General features: G+C 38.3%; 1 protein-coding gene across 5 annotated transcripts in view; it reads left to right on the top strand.

Annotated features, from left to right (window-relative positions):
* The window catches only part of NCKAP5 (NCK associated protein 5), a 1,063,262-nt gene that overhangs the window by 367,536 nt on the left and 674,023 nt on the right, over nucleotides 1–21,703 (top strand). The gene's annotated exons all lie outside the window — the stretch shown is intronic.

Below are 21,703 nucleotides of genomic sequence, written 5' to 3'. Positions count from 1 at the left end.
ATCCTTTTCTGGTTTTGGTATCAGGGTGATGGTGGCCTTGTAGAATGAGTTTAGGAGTGTTCCTCCCTCTGCTATATTTTGGAAGAGTTTGAGGAGGATAGGTGTTAGCTCTTCTCTAAATGTTTGATAGAATTTGCCTGTGAAGCCATCTGGTCCTGGGCTTTTGTTTGTTGGAAGACTTTTAATCACAATTTCAATTTCAGTGCTTGTGATTGGTCTGTTCATATTTTCTATTTCTTCCTGATTCAGTCATGGCAGGTTGTGCATTTCTAAGAATTTGTCCATTTCTTCCAGGTTGTCCATTTTATTGGCATAGAGTTGCTTGTAGTAATCTCTCATGATCTTTTGTATTTCTGCACTGTCAGTTGTTACTTATGCTTTTTCATTTCTAATTCTATTGATTTGAGTCTTCTCCCTCTTTTTCTTGATGAGTCTGGCTAATGGTGTATCAATTTTCTTTATCTTCTCAAAGAACCAGCTTTTAGTTTTATTGATCTTTGCTATCATATCCTTCATTTTTTGTCATTTATTTCTTATCTGATCTTCATGATTTCTTTACTTCTGGTAACTTTGGGGTATTTTTGTTCTTCTTTCTCTAATTGCTTTAGGTGCATGGTTAGGTTGTTTTTTCGAGATGTCTCCTGTTTCTTAAGGTAGGACTGTATTGCTATAAACTTCCCTCTTAGAACTGCTTTTGCTGCATCCCATAGGTTTTGGGTCGTCGTGTCTCCATTGTCATTTGTTTCTAGGTATTTTTTGATTCTCTCTTTGATTTCTTCAATGATCACTTCGTTATTAAGTAGTGTATTGTTTAGCCTCCATGTGTCTGTATTTTTTACAGATCTTTTCCTGTAATTGATATATTGTCTCATAGCGTTGTGGTCAGAAAAGTTACTTGATACAATTTCAATTTTCTTAAATTTACCAAGGCTAGATTTGTGACCCAAGATATGATCTATCCTGGAGAATGTTCCATGAGCACTTGAGAAAAATGTGTATTCTGTTGTTTTGGGATGGAATGTCCTATAAATATCAATTAAGTCCACCTTGTTTAATGTATCATTTAAAGCTTGTGTTTCCTTATTTATTTTCATTTTGGATGATCTGTCCATTGGTTAAAGTGGAGTGTTAAATTCCCATACTATGAATGTGTTACAGTCGATTTCCCCTTTTATGGCTGTTAGCATTTTCCTTATGTATTGAGGTGCTCCTATGTTGGGTGCATAAATATTTACAATTGTTATATCTTCTTCTTGGATCGATCCCTTGATCATTATGTAGTGTCCTTCATTGTCTCTTCTAATAGTCTTTATTTTAAAGTCTATTTTTTCTGATATGAGAATTGCTACTCCAGCTTTCTTTTGGTTTCCATTTGCATGGAATATCTTTTTCCATCCCCTCACTTTCAGTCTGTATGTGTCTCTAGGTCTGAAGTGGGTCTCTTGTAGACAGCATATATATGGTCTTGTTTTTGTATCCATTCAGCCAGTGTGTGTCTTTTGGTGGGAGCATCTAATCCATTTACATTTAAGGTAGTTATCGATATGTATGTTCCTATTCCCATTTTCTTAATTGTTTTGGGTTTGTTATTGTAGGTCTTTTCCTTCTCTTGTGTTTCTTGCCTAGAGAAGATCCTTTAACATTTGTTGTAAAGCTGGTTTGGTGGTGCTGAACTCTCTCAGCTTTTGCTTGTCTGTAAACGTTTTAATTTCTCCATCAAATCTGAATGAGATCCTAGCTGGGTAGAGTAATCTTGGTTGTAGGTTTTTCTCCTTCATCACTTTAAATATGTCCTGCCAGTCCCTTCTGGCTTGCAGAGTTTCTGCTGAAAGATCAGCTGTTAACCTTATGGGGATTCCCTTGTGTGTTTTTTGTTGTTTTTCCCTTGCTGCTTTTAGTATGTTTTCTTTGTATTTAATTTTTGACAGTTTGATTAATATGTGTCTTGGCATGTTTCTCCTTGGATTTATCCTGTATGGGACTCCTTGTGCTTCCTGGACTTGATTAATTATTTCCTTTCCCATAATAGGGAACTTTTCAACTATAATCTGTTCAAATATTTTCTCAGTCCCTTTCTTTTTCTCTTCTTCTTCTGGAACCCCTATAATTCGAATGTTAGTGTATTTAATGTTGTCCCAGTGGTCTCTGAAACTGTCATCACTTGTTTTCATTCTTTTTCTTTATTCTGCTCTGCAGTAGTTATTTCCACTATTTTATCTTCCAGGTCACTTATCCGTTCTTCTGCCTCAGATATTCTGCTAGTGATCCCTTGTAGGATATTTTTAATTTCATTTATTGTGTTGTTCATCATTGCTTGTTTCCTCTTTAGTTCTTCTAGGTCTTTGTTAAATGTTTCTTGCATTTTCTCTATTCCATTTCCAAGATTTTGGATCATCTTTATTATCATTATTCTGAATTCTTTTTCAGGTAGACTGCCTATTACCTCTTCATTTGTTAGGTCTGGTGGGTTTTTATCTTGCTCCTTCATCAGCTGTGTGTTTTTCTGTCTTCTCATTTTGCTTATCTTACTGTGCTTGGGGTCTCCTTTTTGCAGGCTGCAGGTTTGTAGTTCCCGTTGTTGTTGGTGTCTGTCCCCAGTGGCTAAATTTGGTTCAGTGGGTTGTGTAGGCTTCCTGGTGGAGGGGACTAGTGCCTGTGTTCTGGTGGATGAGGCTGGATCTTGTCTTTCTGTTGGGCAGGTCCATGTCTGGTGGTGTGTTTTTGGGTGTCTGTCGACTTATGATTTTAGGCCGCCTCGCTGCTAATGGGTGGGGTTGTGTTCCTGTCTTGCTAGTTGTTTGGCATAGGGTGTCCAGCACTGTAGCTTGCTGATTGTTGAGTGAAGCTGGGTATTGGTGTTGAGATGGAGATATCTGGCAGATTTTCACCGTTTGATATTACGTGGAGCTGGGAGGTCTCCTGTGGACCAGTGTCCTGAAGTTGGCTCTCCCGCCTCAGAGGCACAGCACTGACTCCTGGCTGTAGCACCAAGATCCTTGCATCCACATGGCTCAGAGTAAAAGGGAGAAAGAAAGAAAGAAAGAAAGAAAGAAAGAAAGAAAGAAAGAAAGAAAGAAAGAAAGAAAGAGAATGAAGATAAAAGAAAATAAAATAAAGTAAGATAAAATAAAATAAAGTTATTAAAATAAAAAATAATTATTAAGAAAAATATTTTTTTAACTAAAAAAAAAAAATGGACAGATAGAACGCTAGGACAAATGGTGAAAACAAAGCTATACAGACAAAATCTCACACAGAAGCATACACATACACAATCACAAAAAGAGGAAAAGGAGAAAAAATAATATTTCTTGCTCTCAAAGTCCACCTCCTCAATTTGGGATGATTCGTTGTCTATTCAGGTATTCCACAGTTGCAGGTACATCAAGTTGATTGTGGAGATTTAATCCGCTGCTGCTGAGGCTGCTGGGAGAAATTTCCCTTTCTCTTCTTTGTTCTCACAGCTCCCGAGGTTCAGCTTTGGGTTTGGCCCCGCCTCTGCGTGTAGGTCGAAGGAGGGCGTCTGTTCTTCGCCCACACAGGGCGGGGTTATAGGAGCCGCTGATTCGGGGACTCTGGCTCACTCAGGCCGGGGGGAGGGAGAGGCATGGATGCGGGGCGAGCCTGCGGCGGCAGAGGCCAGTGTGACGTTGCACCAGCCTGAGGCGCGCCATGTGTTCTCCTGGGTAAGTTGTCCCTGGGTCCCGGGACCCTGGCAGTGGCGGGCTGCACAGGCTCCCGGGAGGGGAGGTGTGGATAGTGACCTGTGCTCGCACACATGCTTCTTGGTGGCGGCAGCAGCAGCCCCAGCGTCCCACGCCCGTCTCTGGGGTCCATGCTTTAGCCGCGGGTTGCGCCCGTCTGTGGAGCTCCTTTAAGCAGCACTCTGAATCCCCTCTCTTCGTGCACCAGGAAACAAAGAGGGAAGAAAAAGTCTCTTGCCTCTTCGGCAGCTCCAGACTTTTTCCCGGACTCCCTCCCGGCCAGCCGTGGCGCACTAACCCCTTCAGGCTGTGTTTCACGCCGCCAACCCCAGTCCTCTCGCTGCGCTCCGACCGAAGCCCGAGCCTCAGCTCCCAGCCCCGCCCGCCCCGGCGGGTGAGCAGACAAGCCTCTCGGGCTGGTGAGTGCCGGTCGGCACCGATCCTCTATGCGGGAATCTCTCTACTTTGCCCTCCGCACCCCTGTTGCTGCGCTCTCCTCCGCGGCTCTGAAGCTTCCCCCTCCGCCACCCGCGAAGGGGCTCCTAGTGTGTGGAAACCTTTCCTCCTTCACGGCTCCCTCCCACTGGTGCAGGTCCCGTCCCTATTCTTTTGTCTCTGTTGTTTCTTTTTTCTTTTGTCCTACCCAGGTACGTGGGGAGTTTCTTGCCTTTTGGGAGGTGTGAGGTCTTCTGCCAGCATTCAGTAGGTGTTCTGTAGGAGTTGTTCCACGTGTAGATGTATTTCTGATGTATCTGTGGGGTGGAAGGTGACCTCTGCGTCTTACTCTTCCGCCATCTTTCCCCTCTCCCCAGGATCTTGTCTTTAAGTCTGAGAGTCCTTGGATATTGCACGTACCATTTTTGCTCATATGTCATTGACTGGAACTCAGTCACATGTTGACACCTAACTTACTGGGAAATAGAAACTCCAGCTCAGGAACCAAGTGTTAGCTGAAACTGGGGAGGAGTGGAAGCTATCTTTATATTTATTTTTTTATTGAAGTATAGTTGATTTTTATGTTGTGTTAATTTCTTCTGTACAGCACAATGATTCAGTTATATGTGTGTATATATATATTCAGTTATAGTTATATATATATATATATACACACACACATTCTTTTTCATATTCTTCTGCATTATGGTTTATCTCAGGATATTGAACATAGTTTCCTGTGCTATACAGTAGGACTTTGTTATTTGTCGGAGTTATCTTTAAAATAAATACACAAATACACAATGTCCTCATAATATATGGGGGACAATTTAGTAGTGTCCAACAGATTGAGATGTATTGTACTACAGTGTTCTGCTAAGCTGTACTCATAGTTCGATTTGCATTAATTGCATTGTCATGATACAGAATAGCAGGCAGTAAAACTTTTTGGTGGCCACATATGCTATTTGTCTATATTCTGTCACTATAATTCATGTTAATGAAATTCTCATATGTGACAGAGATTACGAGATGGTTTCATCCTGTAGGGTTTACTCCTCACCTTGCTATCCATTATCCCTCTGTTTGACAACAAACTTTGGTTATGACGTTTTGCATTGTGTTCAAAACTTTGACAGCCTGTGTGACTTACATTGCATAGATCAGCAATGTAGCTAAATCTTCCCCAGGATTATGAGATCAGAGGAACACACAGATTTTGCAAAATTGCCCATAGGTTATCTTTGAGATGCCATTTCTGGTTTGTACTAACAGAATAAAAATGAGTATATGGTAAGTTTGGAAAACTACCTAATATCTATGACATAGTTAAAAAACTGTTCTGGAAGGCCAAACCGATAGCCTTATAATTTCAGATTCTCTTGTTATTAGACTGAGTACATCTAGCTAATTAACTAATTTACTCATTGATTTATTTAACACACGTTTGCAATGTTCCAAGCGCTCTGCTAAGTATTCTAATACTTAGCATTAGCATTCTAATATCCTAGCATTACCCTGTAGGATACAAAGATGAAGGAAGACATGCTTTGAAGAGTTGTGGCACACTCAGAGGGATCTGTTTGGTAAATAGCCAGATACACAGGATTGGACCTCAGGAGGTTGAGCTAGCATGCAGGTTAATAATTGAGAGTCTCTGGATTTGGGGCAAATGTTGAAGCCCTAGTAGTCTACTAGATTTTCCAGTAGAAAGAGGGCCTGTGATGGAACCTTACTCTTGGTACATTAGGGGCTGGAAGAAGAAGAAGGAAAAAGACGATCTCAGAGTGATAGAAGGAGACAGGAAACATTTTCACAGAAAACCAGGGAGGGAGAAAATATGATTTCAAAGGTCTTGCTCCAGGAACTATTCATACAATAAGGATGAAGCAATATCCCGTGTTTCCACCTTGCAGAGGCCATTGGTGGCTCTAATGGAACAGTTCCGTGGAAGAATCTGCAGTAGAAGCAAGGTTTGAAGAGTGAACGGGAAAGAGGAATTAGAGATGGCTAGTGGGGAGATAATTGCAGTGAGATTCATCTGTTAGAGCTGGTATTCCTGAATTGATTTGTTTGTGGTGTTTAACATTTAAAAATATTTTATTGGAAGAATTTATGTTGGCAGAGATGCCAGTCAAGTATGAGGCACCTTTCCATCTATTACCTTGTGTGTAATTCTCAAAGTGGGTATGTTTTAGTTTTTTACATTTACCGTGTAGGTGTACCTTTTCATTAAGGTGACAAAATAACTTTTGAGGGCAGCATCACTTGTTATAGTAGTTAGTCATTTCCTAAGTAGGGAAAATCCTGTAACTAATGCTGGTTCTTTTTATTTGAACAGCTGGCCTCCCAGTTCGTGCTGCTTTGCCCATAGGTGGATTGGGAATCCTACATTAGGAGTGATAAAACTGCTGACAGGATTTCACAAGCTCTGACATAAATGACGCTGATTATAACATGAAGATTATTTAGGAGGGCTTTTGGATCTCTGCAAGCTTTGAAATAGTACTATATTTTAGACTCCACTTGACGTGAATGAAAAATGAGATCCTCTCATCATTAGAATTAATTTATAACAGGCTTTGCTCAAAACTGACCCAGATCAGACGGTATGAGGTTCACATTAAGTGGGCTTATACTACACAGATATGCAATGTTCAGGATATCTATAAACCTAATTGCTTTAAATGTTTCATACTAATTGCCCTGAAACATGTACATTAAAGAAGTGAACAGCAAATTTCCTGAAATATATGTCCAAAATGATTCTAATTTGCATAAATTTTAGCCAAGGAACAGATGCTGTACCTTGGTAAACTTTTTAAAGCATATTATACAAATATGTTGTGGTGTAACTTGGTGTTCCTCGCCAATCCTAACTTGGGTGAAATACTTTTAGCAGAACATTGACAAGGACAAGTGAAAAAAAGGCTTCATTGTTTCAAACACCAGCTTATCTTTAGACTAATATAAAGGATTCGGTTTTATTGTGGTATTTTTGATCCAGCTTTCTAAAATTTAATTATAATTAAAACGTTTTGGACATTATTTTCTTGGACTGTATTTTTCTAAATAATATTGATCACTTTTAATATTTATATAGTGAGTGTATAGTATTTTAAATCTAGAAAGAGAAAAGTATACAGACGAAATTAATTTAGCCCATAATACTACCATATATTGTTTGCTTTAGTCTCTTTTGATCTTTTATATATTTTCAAAACTGTGATATGTGGATTATGCAGTTTTACATCATGCTTCTTTCACCTAACATTATACTGTTATCCATTTTCTTATATATTCTTTACAAATTTAAGGAATTGTATAATTCTCCAAATGGATAGTGTGCTTTATTTTAAACAATCCTTTATTTTTGGAGCCCAAGACATCAGGTTTTTTTTTTTAATATTGTTGTAAATAATATTTTGAACATCATTAGTTTTGACATTTTACTCAGGATGATTCCTAGACATGGAATTTCTGGATCAAATGTACATGGATGTTTTAATTTCCTTGACGTATTACTAAATTGCTTTTCCCAACTGTTAAGTGTGTAGGCAGAGCACAGCCTTGTCCTTAAGTCTCTGTGTACAGAGAGACTTTGCATCCTCCAGCTTCCCTCTTTGTCTTCCTCCTCTTTCTGTCTACCACAGAGATTCATAATGTGTACTCTATGTCCTCCTTCTAGGATGTTTATATTTAATTTTATAATTGTAGTTACATTATAGACATAAAAAATCTGTTTAAGTAATTTTGAACCTTCCTTTTATATTTTGATTTCCATATTTTTTATTCACTGTTCAGTATAGAATGTATGTGTATATGGACACATGCACATACGCACATATACACATGTACATATCTGGTAAATACTTTTTACTCATCTCTTGGATATTTGTATATGCTTGTATATATACACAAACTTTTAAGAAAGTTTAACATACACATACTTTTTAAAAATTTATTGAGGTTTAATTGACATATAATATTATATTGGTTTCAGGTATACGGGACAATGACTTGATATTTGTATGCACTGTGAAATGACCACCATAGTAAATCTCAATAGCATCCATCACCACAGAAAGTTAACTTTAGGATTTACTCTCTTGGCACCTTTCCCGTATGCTCTACAATATTATTGACTATCGTCACTATGCTGTACAGTACCTCCCCCATTACTTATTTATTCTGTAACTGGAAGTTTTTACCTTTTGATCCGCTTCACCAATTTTGCTGACTCCCCAGCCCCCTTCCCCTCTGGCAACCACCATTCTGCTCTGTGTATCTATGATTTGGGTTTTGTTTAGTTTTTGTTTTTGAGATTCCACATATAAGTGAAATCATACAGTATTTATCAATTTTTCTGAATTATTTTGCTTAGCTTAATTTTCTCAGGATCCAACGTTGTCAGAAATAGCAAGATTTCATTCTTTTTTGTGGATGAATAATATATTCCATTTTGTGTGGGTGTTATTTATAGATAGATAGATAGATATACCACTTTTTCTTTATCCATTCATCCATTGATGGACACTTGGGTAATTTCCATATCTTGGCTATTGTAAATAATGCAATGAACATGGGGGTGCATATATTTTTTTCAAATTAGGGGTTTTGTGGGGTTTTTTAAAAGATAAATACCAAGAAGTGGAATTACTAGATCATACGGTAGTCCTAGTTTTAATTTTGTGAGGAAACTCCATGCTGTTTTCCAAAGTGGCTGCACCAATTTACATTCCCACCAACAATGCATGGGAGTACCCTTTTCTCCACATCCTTGTCAAGACTTGTCATTTTGGTAATAGCCATTCTAACAGGTGTGAGGTGTAATTTCATTGTAATTTTGATTCACATTTCCCTGATGACTAGTGATATTGGACATCTTTTCATGTACCTGTTGACTGTTTGTTTGCCTTCTTTAGAAAAATATCTATTCAAATCCTCTGCCTATTTAAAAATCAGATTGTTTGGGGTTTTATTTGTTTTTTTTTTTTTTTTTTGCTATTGAGTTGTGTAAGTTCTATATTTTAGATATTAATGCCTTATCAGGTATATGATTTGCAAATATATTCTCCCTTTCAGAAGGTTGTCTCTGCCTTTTGTTGATGGTTTACTTTGCTATGCAAAAGCTTCTTTTGTTTGATGTAGTCCCACTTGTTTATTTTTGCTCTTCTTGCCTTTGCTTTTGGAGTCAGATTTAAAAATTCATCACAAAGACTCATGTCAAGGAGCTTGCCATCTATTTTATCTTTTAGGAGTTTTATGACTCCAGGTCTTACATTCAACTCTTTAATCCATTTTGAGTTAATTTTGGGGTATGGTATAAGATAGTGGTCTAGTTTCATTCTTTTGCATGTGGCTGTCCACTTTTCCCAACACCATTTATTGAAGAGACACCCTTTTTCCATTGTGTATTCTTGGCTCCTTTGTCACTAATTAATTGACCGTATACTTGTAGGTTTATTTCTGGATTCTCTGTTCTGTTCCATTGATCTATGTGTCTGTTTTCATGTCAGTGCCACACTGTTTTGATTACTCTAGCTTTATAATATAATTTGAAATCCAGGAGCATGATGCCTCCAGCTTTGTTCTTCTTTCTCAAGATTGCTTTGGTTTTTCAGTCTTTTGTGTTTCCATACTAATTTTAGGATTGTTTGTTCTGTTTCTATGAAATAACTTTAGAAGTTTGATAGGTATTGCATTGACTCTATAGATTTCTTTGAGTAATATGGATATTTTAACAATATTAACTATTCCAATTCATGAGCATGGAATATCTTTCCATTTCTTTGTGTCTTCAGTTTCTTTCTTCAGTGTCTTAGAGTTTTCAGAGTACAGGTCTTTCATCTTCTTGGTTAAATTTATTTCTAGGTATTTTATTCTTTTTGATGCAATTGTAAATGGGTCTGTTTTCTTAATTTCTTTTTCTGTTAGTGTATAGACATTTTATGCCTTGCCACTTCACTAAATTTGTTTAGTAGTTCTAACAGTCTTTTTGTGAAAAATTTAGGGTTTTCTCTATATAAAATCATTTCATCTGCAAATAGTGACAGTTTTACTTATTTCTTTCCAATTTGGATGCCTTTTATTTTTCTTGCATAATTGTTCTGGCAAGGACTTCCAATACTATGTTGAATAGAAGTGGGGAGGGTGGACATTCTTATCTTGTTCCTGATCTTAGAGGAAACACTTCTAGCTTTTCACTGTTGAGTATGTTAGCTGTAGGCTTCTGATACATGGCCTTTATTATGGTGAAGTACATTCCCTCTGTACCCACTTTGTTGAAAGTTTAACATAAATGGATATTGAATTTTGTCAAAAGCTTTTTGTACATCTATTGAGATGATCATATGGTTTGTATTCATCATTTTGTTAATGTAGGGTATCACATTGCTTTGAAGATGTTGTTGATGTTGAACCATCCTTACATCCCTTGAATAAATCCCACTTGATTATGGTATATCATCCTTTTAATGTATTGTTGAATGCGATTTGCTAACATTTTGTTGAGGATTTTTGCATCTGTGTTCATCAGGGATATTGACTTGTAATTTTCATATATGGTGATGTGCTTGTCTAGATTTTGGTGTCACAGTAATGCTGGCCTTATCAAATGAGTTTGGAAGCATTTCCTCCTCTTCAACTTTTTGAAAGAATTTGAGAAGGATAGGTATTAACTCTTCTTTGAATGTTTGATAAAATCCACTAGAAAAGCCATCTGGTACCAAACTTTTGTTTGAACCGGTGATCAGAACCCTCCCACAATCTCTTTATGTGTTTTGGTCTGTTCAGATTTTCTGTTTCTTCCTAATTCAGTCTCTAAAGATTGTGTGATTCTAAGAATGTATTCATTTCTTCTATGTTGTCCAATGAGTTGGCATATAAATGTTCAGAGTAGTCTTTTAAGATCCTTTGTATTTCTGTGCTATCAGTTGTAACATCTCCTCTTCAATTTTGGATTTTATTTATTTAAGGCCTCTTTTTTTCTTGGTGAATCTGGCTAAGGGTTTGTCAATTTTGTTTATCTTTTCAAGGAATCAGCTCTTAGTTTTACTGACTTTCCTATTGTCCTTTTAGCCTCTATTTTATTTCTGCTCTGATTGTTATTATTTGCTTTCTTCTACTAACATTGTTTCTTCTTTTTCTAGTTTCTTTAGGTGTAAAGTTAGATTGTTTATTTGAGATTTTTTTTCTTTCTTGAAGTAGGCCAGTATTTCTGTGAGCTTCCCTTTTAGAACTGCTTTTGCTGCATCACATAGGATTTGGTATATTGTATTTCATTTTCATTTGTCTCTAAGTATGTTTTTATTTCTCCACTGATTTTTTTCATTGACCCAGCAGTTGTATGTAGCATGTTGTTAAATATCCACGCATCTGTGAGTTTTACATTCTTCTTCTTGTAATTGATTTTAAGTTTCATGCCATTGTGGTTGGAAGAAATGCTTGATGTGATTTCAGTCTCCTTAAATTTATTGAAATTTGTTTTATGGCTTAACATATGATCTGTCCTGGAGGATGTTCCATGTGTACTTGAAAAGAATGTGTTTTGCTCCTTTTGGATGGAATATTTTGTATATGTCTATTAGGTCAATCTGATGTAAGGTGTCATTAAGGCCAGTGTTTTCTTATGATTTTCTGTCTGAATGATCTATCCACTGATATAAGTGGGGTATTAAACTCCCCTACTGTATTTTCTCCCTTTAGGTCTGTTAATATTTGCTTTTTATATTTAGGTGCTTCTATGTTGGATGCATATATATTTATAAAGTTACATATTCTTGTTGAATTGACCCTTTTATCATTACATAGTACCCTTCTTTGTCTATTACTACAGTCTTTGTTTTAGTCTATTTTGTCTGATATGAGTATAGCTATCCCAGCTTTCTTTTTGTTTCTATTGGATATTTGCATGCAATATCTTTTTCTATCCCTTCATTTTTAGTACATATATGTCCTTATATCTAAAGTGAGTCTGTTGTAGGCAGCATATAGATGAGTCTTGTTTTCTTTCTTTTCTTTTTGTTTTGTTTTGTTTCTTAATCAATTCAGTCACTCTGTCTTTAGAGTGAAGAATTTAGCCCATTTACATTTAAGGTAATTATTGATAAATATTAATTTACTTCTATTTTGTTAATTTTTCTGCCTGTTTTTTTGTAGTTCCTCTCTGTTACTTTCTTCTTCTCTTGCTCTCTTTCCTTGTGCTCTGATGACTTAGTTTAGTTGAGATTCCTTTAGTTGTTATGTTGAGATTCTGTTCTCTCTTTTTGTGTGTGTGTATCTACTCCAGGTTTTTGCTTTGTGGTTATCATATGGTTCACATATAATGTCCTATGTATATAAAAGTCCATTTTAAGTTAATACTAACTTAAATTTGAGCTTCTTGCAAAACTCTACATCTTTACCTCTCCACTACATTTCATCTTTTTACTTCTTAGATATCCCTTAAATAATTATTGTATTTTTGTTAATTTTGCTACTTTTGTCTTTTAAACTTGACACTAACCTTATAAGTGATTAATCCACTATCTTTGCTAAATATTTATCTTTAGCAGTGAGAATTTGACTTTCATATATTTTCTTGTTATTAATTAGTGACCTTTCTTTTCAGGTTAAAGAAGTCCCTTTAACATTTCTTGTTAGGTTGGTTTGGTGGTGATGAACTCATCTAACTTTTGTTTGACTGAAAAACTCTATCTCTCCTTTCATGATGAGTAATAATCTTGCTGGGTGGAGTATTCTTGGTTGGAATTTTTTTCTTTCAGCACTGAGAATATATCATGCCACTCCCTTCTGGCCCATAATGTTTCTGCTAAAAAAATATGCTGCTAGTCTTACTGGCTTCCCTCACACATAACAAGTTGCTTTTCTCTTGCTGCTTTTAAGGTTCTCTTATTGTCTTCAATTTTTGACATTTTAAGTATAATGTATCTTGGCATAAATCTCTTGAGGTTCATCTTATTTGGAGTTCTCTGGGCTTCCTGGACCTGGATGTCTGTTTCCTTTCCCAGGTTAGGGAAATTTTTAGCCATTATTTCTTCAAATAAGTTCTGCCCCTTTCTCTCTCTCTTCTCCTTAGACCCCCATAATGTTAATGTTAGTCCTCTTGGTGTTTTCCCATAGATCCCTTAAAATGTCTTCACTTTATTTTTACTTGTATTATATTATTATTATTATTATTATTATTATTATTTTGCTGCTCAGTTTAGATGAGTTTCCTTGCTTTGTCTTCCAGAACACTGATTCTTTCTACTGCTTTGTCTAGTCTGCTATTGAATCCTTCTAGTGTGTTTTATAGTTCAGTTTTTGTGTTCTCAGCTCTGTGACTTCTGTTCTGTACTTCTTTATATTTTCTATCTCTTTGCTGAAGTTCTCACATGTTCATCTATTCTTCTGAGTTCAGTGAGCAATTTTGACTATTACTTTGAATTCTTTATCAGGTAGATTACTTATCTTCATTTCGTTAAAATCTCTTTCTGAAGTGTTGTCTTGTTCTTTCTTTAAGAACATATTTCTGTTTTGTCATTTTGTTTGATGCTGTTTCTGTGTATTGCTGAAACAGCTACCTCTCTGAGTCTTGAAGTAGTTGGCCTTGTGTAGGTGATGAACCTTGCCCTAGTGGCTGGTTGTCTTTTGAAACTTTGTGATTGTCTAAGCAGCCTGATTTATTCTTGATAGGTTCCTGGTGTTGAGGGTGTGCCAAGACCTGTCAGTGTTCCAAGAGGAAGGATCTCATTTTGAACTTAGATTTAGGCTGTTTGAAAGTCAAACCCTTGTGCAGCAGGTTTTGAAGTATGCACGTATATAGTCCTATGGGCCATAATCATAAACCCTGCTGGCCTCCAGAACAGGAAATCTGGAGATGACCCTTGGGCAACATTTCCATAAATCAGACCCTTAGACAACTGTATAAGCTCCTTTCTGGGAGGTATCATTGAGCTGCAGTGAGGCAAAGGGAGTGTGCAAGGATAGTGTCTTACATTCCCTGAGAGTGCCTCTGTACTCTCTAGATGTGTGGCAAGCCTGAAGCCTCAGGCTGAATCTCCAGGACAAGCAAATAGGCCTTTTTCATAAGAAGACTGGAGGTGTGTTTCAGTCTGCTGCCTGTGCAGTGCCCTGGGCATGGTAGCCTGCCAAGATCTATCTTTCCAATTGTTACAGTCCCATGGAGCCCAGGAATGCAAGTCCCCTTGGCCACCAGAGCTAGGTGATCAGAGGGCATCCTCTATGTGGATCGCACACACCTGCTGGCTCTAGAAGGGCATCTGGAGTGCATAGGGGGCAGGACATGCTCCTTGGCTTTGGCCTGACATCAGGAAAAATCCTAGTCTATGCTCCCCTGTCCATTTCAGCAAGGGAGTGGGAGAGTGTCGTGACTGCTCTCACTAGCTGGTCCCAGCCAGGGAGTGAGGGAATGCTGCATCTACTCATCCCTGCCTGCCTTACCAAGACAGTGGGAGGGTCCCATGTCTGCACACCTGCCTGTGCTAACAGGGTGGAGGGAGAATGCAGAATGGTGTCTGCCAGCACCCCAGTCTCCAGAAAGAGTCCCAACCATCACTTGTTCCTCCAGCAGATGCTTGAAGATTAGCATAGGAATCTCCTTCACATTCCAGGCACTTTTCAAACTGCTACTTTTGCACTGGGTCCTAGGGCGAGTGAGACCTCATGCAAGCCTTTTATTTATGCAAGCCTTTTATGTATGTATGTATGTGTATTTTTAAATTAATTTTTATTGGAGTACAGTTGCTTTACAATGTTGTGTTAGTTTCTGCTGTACAGCAAAGCGAATCAGTTATATGTATACTATATCCACTCTTTTTCAAATTTCCTTCCCACTTAGGTCACCACAGATCATTGAGTAGAGTTCCCTGTGTTATACATTAGGCTCTCATTAGTTATCTGTTTTATACATAGTAGTCTATATATGTCAAGCCTTTTTTTCTTTTTTTTTTCTTTTTTTTTGCGGTACATGGGCCTCTCACTGTTGTGGCCTCTCCTGTTGTGGAGCACAGGCTCTGGACGCGCAGGCTCAGCAGCCATGGCTCACGGGCCCAGCCGCTCCGCGGCATGTGGGATCTTCCCGGACTGGGGCATGAACCCGTGTCCCCTGCATCGGCAGGTGGACTCTCAACCGCTGCGCCACCAGGGAAGCCCTATGTCAAGCCTTTTGAAAGGAGAATCTCAGTTCATTTCAACTGTCGACTGAAAAAAAACGCACCACCTAAAATTTGAGGCTTATGTTTTATTTGGTGGACAAAACTGAGGACTTAAGCCTGGGACACAGCATCTCAGATAACTGAGGGAGTGCTCTGAAGAGGCAAGGACGGGAGCCAGGACATATAGGAGTTTTAGCAACAAAGACCAGGTAGTCGGAACATCAAAGATTACTGTTAATTAAGGAAAACCAGATATCTCAGGTTAAGGAATCTAGTGCTTTTCCATGTATGGGAAGATGCAAATTCTGGGCTCACTGAAATCATCCCTTTGATGTGCACCTCAGCTATCTGGAGCCAGTATCCTGTGCTTCTCATCCTGAGTCTCCTCAGGGTGCATTGTTGGGGGTGGCTACAGCAGCTAGTTGCTAGATGGGGGGCAAATCTTCCCTCGATCCTGAGTTCCCTCAGGTCTCAGTGTTGGGGGCAGCTGTAACGTGATGGCTTGATGGCTGCAACATCCTTTGTTTACTGATATGGCAGGTGGCATTTTTAGTTCACACAGCCCTTTGGGTCCCTTGGATGTGAGCTCTTTTGGTTTCTAAGCCAGACATTTTGGGGGCTCGTCTCTCTGTTGTAGGTCCCAAGGGCTAGAGAGGCTTATATGGGGCACAAACCCCTCACCCTATAGGAGAAGCTCTGGATTTGTGAGATTCCCTCCCTATTGTGGGGCGCTGGACCAGGCATGGAGTTTTTGGTGAGACCACATCTCTGTCTCTCCTACCCATCTCAGTGTGGTCCTTTTATCATTTATTGTGGATGGGGCAGTTCAGCTAGTTTTCAGTTCTTTTTCAAAGGGAATTGTTCCATATGCAGCTGTAGATTTGGTGTGTCCATGGGGCAAGGTGAGTTCAGGGTCTTCCTGAGCCTCCACCTTGGAGCACTTCCCCCCAGCCTCCCACACATGTATTTTTAATTAAGGTAGGTGCTTTATTTTCTGAATTCATGTAAAGCTGAGAATGTCTTTCTGTTGCTTCGTTATATAGAAGCTACTTTATTGGGGATGTTTATGGATTAAGATACAAAGGTTTGTCTATGTGTCTTATTTCAATGGACATCTGGGGTGGCCGGAAGCTATGCAACCAGCCTTTTTAAAATCCTTGATAGGAGACCCATTTATCTGCTTGGGTGCTTGCAGTCAGCCCAATTCCCACCCCAAACACACACACTACTTTTTTTTTCAGCCCTTATGGGGTGGATGTGTGGATGATTTTCCATAAACTCTACCTGGAAAGTGGGGAGCCTTTTTGATGTGTAAAATCAAGTGTTTTTTCTTTTTCTCTATCCTATTCTGAAATGTTTCTTTAATTATCCCTTGATCATTGTTTACCTTACAAATCTTGTCAAGTACTCAAAAGCTATAATTGATAGACAAACCTACATTTTCTGACCTAATATCCATCATGTCTCTATTCATTTTCATCTTTATCCTTTATTTAATTTACCTAGATTGTTTGTCCTTCACAGGACTGTATGTGTTTTTATTGTCAATTCTACTACTGTATCTAATGTGGGTTTGTCATAAGGAAAATAAGTAGAATACAGTGTTCATCAAGTTAATAACTATATTTGAATAAAGTCTTTGTGCTGAGTGACATGAGAAGTACATGCTGGGCAAAGCAAGCCTGGGGAAGCTGACATTTTTCACGGATAATGTTGGAAACAGTGAACATTGACACCAGGGACGATGGGGATATGGGTGTGTGCTTTTCTTCTAGGTCACAGCAGTATTAATCTTCACTAACTGGACTATATATACACTAATTGAATCAGACTGTAGAAATAGTAGAAGGCTTAGTGAGTGCAGTCAACCTCGTATCCATGGGTTCCACATCTGTGGATACAGAGGGCTGACTCTAAAAGACTTGAGCATCCATGGATTTTGGTATCACCAGGAATTGGTCCTGGAACCAATCCCCCATGGATACTGAGGAATATTTAAGTACTTGGGTTGGGGATTTTGATTTGTTTCTAGATGAGATACTGAGGAGTAGACTTCGTTTGTGTGATCACTTAGTGCCGATACACCATAATCCATTATCCACTCTTCTCTGAAGCACAATTTCATGTTGTGGAGAGTCCTCCCATAATAAAAATCACAATGTAAAGGTCAACAAGTTTCCATTCTGTTATTGCAGCTTATATTTCCTTGAAATTCTTAGCTCACCCAGCTCCTTTTTTATTTCATTTTATTCTCTTTTCAGCTCGTCTTGTTTTTAATTTAATCCTATCTTTTTATCTCAGTGTCTTTTTTTAAGCTTTCTGCACATATTTTGGAGAGTCATGTCTTTCTGGATACTACCAAACATGTTAAAGTTTTTTCTAAAATACTTTCTTGAAAGTCATTTTCAGATTTGATGCCTTCTCCTGTGATTGAGGGTGATGTTCTCTTTCTCTTGTCCTCCAGTACTTGTTCATGGGGTCTGTGTTGTATATTTTCACTTTACTCATTCTAAAATGATCCGCATAGACCCTGGGATCACCAGCAGACAGTGTATATACCACCTGCTGTCTCTCTGCATTTTTAAAATCTCTTCTGCGAGGTCTCCCGATATCCACTGTCTTTCAGGCAATTTGGGGAGCTATGTTATACTGAGGTAGAATTTTGCCATCCCCTTTCTTTCTGCCTGTGCCTTTGATGCTCTGGAATATTGGAGCCCATGTTAAGAACATTCAGTATGAGCTTTATACCCAAGCTGGCACTATAGGCACAGTCGCTATAACATTGTACTTGCTGTGACTGTAGTTCCAGTATGGACCACTGCCAGCCCCACTGTGATCACCCTCCATTGTTTCCTGGGAGTTAATCTCCAAAGTGATTCCTAGTAGAATAATCCTATTTTATTCTTAAAGAATGGCAAGGATTTGTTATTAGTTAACGAATTTCTCCAATTCAGGGGCCAGAAATGATAAATATATGAGGGTGCTGCCTAAGTTCTTTTAGGCAGGGAAAAACTTGTTTCATTTAACAAAAAGCACATGTCAGCATCATCTTTTTTTCTCAATTCATTTCAGTTGGTGTCTGTGTGTGTGTGTGTGTGTGTGTATGTGTAGGGGTGGAGTATAGGCAATACAACAATAACTGTGCAAGTAACATAAAATTGGATATTAAAGTAAGCATGCTATGATGAAAAATTAAGCTGAAAAGAAGGATGAAGAATCCATAATCCTAGTTTCCCATTGTTATGTTGTTTAAGACATCATTAGAGTTATTTTTATGGAAAATTAATGGAAGCAGCCAGTATTGTATTTGAAATAGCTTTTAAACCACAATCCAGCAACACCTACATTTAATGCTTGAAAATCTGTATCGTTATTGTTCATCTCTAACTACCTATTCTGAAATTCAGCAATTATAATTAAAGAAGCATACACTTAGGGACTTCCCTGATGGCGCAGTGGTTAAGAATCCGCCTGCCGGGCTTCCCTGGTGGCTCAGTGGTTGAGAGTCTGCCTGCCGATGCAGGGGACATGGGTTCGTGCCCCTGTCTGGGAAGATCCCACATGCCGCGGAGCGGTTGGGCCCGTGAGCCATGGCCACTGGGCTTGTGCATCCGGAGCCTGTGCTCCGCAACAAGAGAAGCCTCCACAATGAGAAGCCCGCACACCACAAGGAAGAGTAGCCCCCGCTCACCACAACTAGAGAAAGCCTGCACACAGCAATGAAAACCCAATGCAGCCAAAAAAAGGAAGCATACACTTAAACATCTTGAAGTTGAGTAAGAGAAGAGACAATGGATATAAACTTCACCTTGTAAAGTGGTTTTCCTTTTGAGAAGAGGTTTGATCCTATAGAAAAGGCTCTGCTCACTGCTTAGCATGTGGTATATGCTTAAACTGTTTTATTTAATCCTTACAACGCCTTTTAAATTATTATTTATCTCTCTGAAAACAAATAAGGTTTAGAGAGATTAAATAACTTGGCCTGAGGAGGTACAGCTAGTAAGTACCAAAACCAGGTACTTTGAACCTGAATCTCTTTGATCCAAAGATCATATGTGTAATCACCTTTCAGCTTCCACTTGAGCTAAGCAGAAGGAACAGAATAACAAATCTGCTGGTTTAAATCTAACTGTTTTCTAGAACTTGCATGTGATTTGGCCCCTACTTTCCTCTCCAACTTCATTTTAGAATACACATCCCAGGCTGTGCTCCTGGACACAATGGCTTCCTTTCTGTTCCTTAAATACCACATTTGAGTGCCTTTGCATATGCCATTTCCTTTGCCTGTGGTGTTCTCCCTGCTCTCTTCCTTTCTCTGTATGCTTCCTCCTTCTCTCTCAGATCTTAACCCAAAAATCATTTGCTCAGAGTCCTCTTCCAACCATGGTGTATGAAGATGGTGCTTTCCCCATTTAAAGTCCCTCCTGTCACCTGTTATTTCCTTCCTAGCATGTAACCAATCTGAAATCAATCTGCTCACTTACTTGTTATGTATCTCTCTACAGAATGTAAGCTCTCTGAGGGCAGGAACTTTCTCCCTCTTAGTTATTACTATATCTATGGAAGTTAGAACAGCACTTGACATATAATAGATGTTGAAAAAAAACAATTGAATGAAGAATGGATGGGTGACTTTGAAGTTTATATATTTGTTTTTACTTGGAAACACTGTCTTTAAATTTTTTTTTGATGGGATGTATTGGAAAATATCTTTAAGAATTTTGAGTGTTCTAAATCGTGTTTAGGGATTCCCTCATGGTGCAATGGTTAAGAATCCACCTGCCAATGCAGGGGACGCGGGTTTGAGCCCTGGTCCGGGAAGATCCCACATGCCATGGAGCGACTAAGCCCGTGTGCCACAATTACTGAGCCTGCACTCTAGAGCCTGCATTCCACAACTGCTGAGCCCACGTGCCACAACTACTGAAGCGCATGCACCTAGAGCCCATGCTCCGCAACAAAGAGAAGCCACCACAATGAGAAGCCCGCGCCCTGCAACAAAGAGTAGCCCCCACTCGCCGCAACTAGAGAAAGCTTGTGAGCAGCAATGAAGACGCAATGCAGCCAAAAATAAATAAATTAAGTAAATAAATTATAAATAAATAAATAAATAAATGATGTTTAAAGCTGGATTGGGATACTTAATAACATAACCACAGACCACTGCAACTTCCTGTGATAAGAGATTTCTGCTTTGGTTTTGACGTGCCCAATGTTCTCGTTTAAATAACGAAACTGAACATGTGTATTAATTAGAATAAAACTCTTTAGCTAATTTTCTGCAATAGAATTATAGTGTTATAGAATTCTAACAGTTTTAGCTAGATGAGGACTTAGGATACTCTCTAGTCTAACTGAAATATTGTGGAAAGTTAAAAAGGCTTCTCCAAGGCTACACAGGTAGATCCAGGTCCAGAAACTTGGAACGGGGCCCTTTCCATTATATCAGGTCAACTCTTACTGTGTTTCTTCCACTCCCCTGCTCTCACCCATTATAGTGAATATTTTTATAGGAGCAACAGATTTTATATAGAATTTCATCAAAATAATTCTGTAAAAAAAAAAAGTAGCAATATTAACCAGAGTTCTCAGTTTACCTTAAATCCATAAGAAATGAAACAGTAACTTTCATGCGTGCCTTAAAACTGAAATCATTGCACACTGTTCCATCTAAGGTAGTTGTAATGTAGGCACAGAGGCCTGTGGGCTAGATCTTCATACAGAAAGGGAAAGAAGTATCAGGTTCAGGATGAAATAAATCATACAAATTTTTTTTTGTATTTTTCTACATAGTTAGCAGTTGAAACGATTGCATGTGAACCTCATATTCAGGAATCACAAATATAAAAAATTGGATTTAATAACCTATAGATTTTATGAGCAATTCTCATGCCTCAAAGGAATCCCTCATTTTTTGGAAATGTTTCTTGAAAATATAATTTGATTTACAAAACTTTATGCATATTTCTAAACAAGATAAAACCTTGCCTTTATAACCTCTTAGAAGCCAAAGATTGATTTTCTAAGAAAATAAATAAAAGAAAATAAAAATTAAAGAACCACCAAAACCAAATTACATTGTTTTGTTCATATAAGGAGATGAAGGAAAACGAACATGTGATTCATCAATACAAATGAGATGCCCAGTGAATGAGGGCAGTGAATATATAAAGCTTCTACGTAGCTCAAAAATAGTGTATTTGCTAGGAAATTATTTGTGTAAAACCAGTATAATCAAGACCTGTGTTGTCTATTTTTTTCCTCCTCTTCTAAGGTCAGCAGCAAAAGTAAGTTTGGCTCACTTCCCTCCCCCCACCCCTTACTTTTATATGGCAGAACAGACCACAGAGTAAATGACTATGAAATTTAGCTTTTCTCTGTGAATAAGAGGAGTTTTATGCTGAC

The sequence above is a fragment of the Mesoplodon bidens genome (genome assembly GCF_964165515.1).
Source record: "Mesoplodon bidens genome assembly, chromosome: 8".
Classification (NCBI taxonomy): domain Eukaryota; kingdom Metazoa; phylum Chordata; class Mammalia; order Artiodactyla; family Ziphiidae; genus Mesoplodon; species Mesoplodon bidens.
Note: the sequence above shows the minus strand (reverse complement) of the source record. Positions and strands in the feature narration are given on the sequence as shown.